The sequence below is a fragment of the Cariama cristata genome, unplaced genomic scaffold (assembly GCF_000690535.1).
Source record: "Cariama cristata isolate BGI_N322 unplaced genomic scaffold, ASM69053v1 scaffold9465, whole genome shotgun sequence".
Classification (NCBI taxonomy): domain Eukaryota; kingdom Metazoa; phylum Chordata; class Aves; order Cariamiformes; family Cariamidae; genus Cariama; species Cariama cristata.
This window is the reverse complement of record NW_009618080.1, coordinates 1734-5176: the sequence shown is the minus strand read 5'-3', so window position 1 is coordinate 5176 and position 3443 is coordinate 1734.

Sequence of the window (3443 nt, the reverse complement as noted above, 5' to 3'; positions counted from 1 at the left end):
TTCATTGATCGAATCCCACTGCGGGACAGAGAGAGAACAGGTCATTCCAGTTGTCCCCAAACATCAGGTGAGCACGGGGCAGGCAGCAGTCTCTGCCATCACGCACCCTGGGATGAACTCCCTCTGCTCCTGCAGCTGCATCTGGATGAGAGATCACTGCTGCCACAACCCAAAGGAAAATGCGGATCAGCAGACTTTACCCAGCACTAACGTGGGCAGTAACTCTCACAGCCCACCCTGATGCAGAGCTGGGTGAAGAGCACCCCTGTTTGCAGATGGGAATGCCTGCATGAGTCTGATCTGATGGCAGAAACTGATGGCAGTGTGTGTTTGGGAGGGCTCCAAACCCTCCAGACCGTGTCTGCAAGTCTCTTTTCTTGGTGCTCAACCTGCCATCCACAGCAGCAGCAGGAAGGCACCTGCGTGGTGCTCACTTGGGTCTCTTCTGGCTCATGTAATCTCCATGCACAAGCTACACAAGCCACTTTCCAGATGAAGAATGAGGTTTGGGGTACATACCATGAGGTGAAGGAGAAGCATGCAGTGAACATAGGACTTCCAGCAAGAAACAGGGGCCATGGCATCTCAGAGCCCTGTTCTTCAAAGGCAAGGTGAGGTCAGTGTGGTTCCTCGGTGTGAGCCCACAGTGCTCACCCCAGCTGAGAGTCTGGACTGGGGACTGGCTCTGGAAACCTGGGGGCTTACAGCTTGACAGCACTGAGGTTAAAATTCAGTGTAGCAGTGGCAGCAGGGTGACCTTGGGGAGGAGATACTGGGCTAAAGCAAGTTGCAGCAAGCAGGATCGCAATGGAGGGGTGGTCTGGGTGAGTTTAGAGGGACAGGGACATTTGTGCCATCCAAGGAAGGGGTGGTTTTGACTAATGAGAAGTGAGAAGAAGTGATATTTTGGATACAAATGAGCTCCATAGCTGAGGGATTAAGTGGAACTTAGCTGTTGGGGGCTACAGGACACTTCTAGGGGCTCGCTCTTGCTTCACATGTCTCCCTCTCCACCCTCTCCAACCCCACCAACCCCTCACCAGGACCCACAGACTTTCCCTTCTTTGAAGGCTTCCCACCACCTCTTCAGCTCACATCGCTGTCCAAACCAGGCACCCCACAGACAGGTCTGGGACCTCTCAGTTTTTCTTATCAGAGGAGGAGGAGAGGAGGACATCAAACCTTCTGACTTTTCCCTGGACTTAGCAACAGGCTTTGAAGATGCCTGAGTCCCACCATCGTGCCCAAGTCCAGCTGTAAGGGGAAGGTACCGGCACCCTTGCAGCACTCGCTGCTCTGCCTACCGAACCATCACCCCTCACAGCCTCAGCACCCCCCTGCCCGCACCTTCCTCGGGCTGCCGGCTCTGCCTGCACCGCCAAAAGCAGGCGGCAGAGATCAGCCCCCCACCTCAGCACTGTGTGTGCCCTGCCTGCCTGTGTGCTGTCTGGGGGTGCTGGAGGAGCCAAGCAAAGCTCCAGCAGTGGTGCACAGAGCAGAAAAACAAATCTTTTAAACAGCGTTGCAAGTACATTAAAATAAACCTCCGGGCTCGCTCTGACAGGGCAAAAATGGTGTTTTCTTATGCGAGTGGTGACCCGTGTTTCATTACAGATGCAAAACCAACAGCAGCGCAAAGAGAAGGAGCCTGATGCTCAGCTCAGAGGGGGTGAGCCTGAAGACTTCACCCCAGTGACTGTAAATGCTGGTGAGGATGCAGATCTGCTGGGATAGGCACCTGACAACCTCGCTATGTGGCTGCCAGCACCTCCAGAGCATAAGAGATATTGGGAAAAGGTTATCAGTGATACCTATAAGACAGCCCACTCCCTTCTCCCCTCTCAGATGGGAAAGTCCTTCCTCACTCAACCTCCTTGACCTGCAGCTCCTGGGGTGGAGGTGTTGCTGTGCCTTCTGCTAGTGCTAGAGTTTTCAGAGCAGTCATTTTGGTGATGTACATCTTCAAAACTCCTCAGTATCTTGCATTTAGGAGAAAACCCTGCTTCTCACTCCTAAAGAGCTTAAAGCAACCTGGAAAACGCAGCAGCTCCAGGTGCAAACTTCAACAAAAGCTCATTCAGAGGGAAATATGCTGGCAAAGGGTGTGAAAGTCAAGCCACTGCCAGGAGAGAAAAATATTTCTAGTTCTTTTTAAAAAGTTGTTTTCCGAATTCCGGAAATGCCCAGCTTCATCCTAGGTCCTAGGATCACTGAAGATGTGCTCTGCACCCCAGCACTCAGGCAGAGAAGGTGGAAAGGGGTCAGACTACCTGCGTGCTTTGCCGGAGGGCTAAGTGGCAACACCCTTCGTCCTGTGCCTCAGCTTCCCCAACCACAGAGGTAAGCCCATAGAAAGTGCTGTGACACCCAGGATACGCTTGGCCAAGGGGCACAGGGTTGCCCTGAAGTGTGTGCAGCAGCAGGCGTGGCACAGCTCCCTGCACACTCCTACACTGGGGCTGGTGGGAGCCAGCCAGCTCCCCGCTCCTGCATCAACATGTGCGTGCACTGCGGCGCTGCAGAGGGTGTGGAAGTCGTTGTCAAAATTAATCGAGCACAAATTAACACAACATCTGTTTCCTGCCTATTGCCTGCTGAGTTCCCTGGGGGCAAGTGAGGCAGAGCTGGGCATGGAAAGAGAAACGCAAGGCAAGGGCAGACCTGAGGATGGCAAGCAGGGATGCTCCCTGCAACGCACAGCCAGTTCCCCTCTGCAGTATCTGTGGTGCTTGGGGCTCTTCAGGAGTGTCCGGGAAGGGAAAGATGAGGTTACTCTGTGCACCAAAATGCCTTGGCCTTCAGCTAGTGTGGTTGCTTTGGGTCTCCAGACATTCACTTCTCTCACAAATCTGGCAGAGGAGACAGTGCTTATGACCACGGTGTCCCCACACCCCTGTGGCACTGCCAGTGCTGGCAGTGTCCTCACCACTTGTAGAGACCAGGGAGCTAAACGCCCATCTACAAGCATCAGCAATGGTTGGCATCAACCACAGGGGAGAACTTGGAGGGTTTGCATTTGCAGCAACACTCCTTCAAACTTGGTGCTTTTTGGCACAGAGGCTGGACTGTCAGCTCTTTCCCAGGGTCCTACGCAGTGCCTTGGGATCCCAGTCTGAGACTAGCCCAAAATACCACACCTGTACCACTGGCCTACAGGGCAAGTGCTCCGCCATGCCTGGAGGGAATGCACAGAGGGAAGGCAGGCTACCTGAACTGGTGCCTCAGATGCTACAGGTGCATCCTCCCAGCGTGCCACAAGGCAACACAGGTCCCACGAGCTCTGCCAGGTCCCAGGACCCACTGGGCATTTGGAATGGAGGAACACGCTTCAGAAATCCCCATGACTTGAAGGGTTTTTCTGTTTCATCTTAATTACAGGCTCTCAAGGCCAGGGAGAAGAGTCTCTGATGCTGGATACCACCAGTTCAAGAGAGCAGGCACTG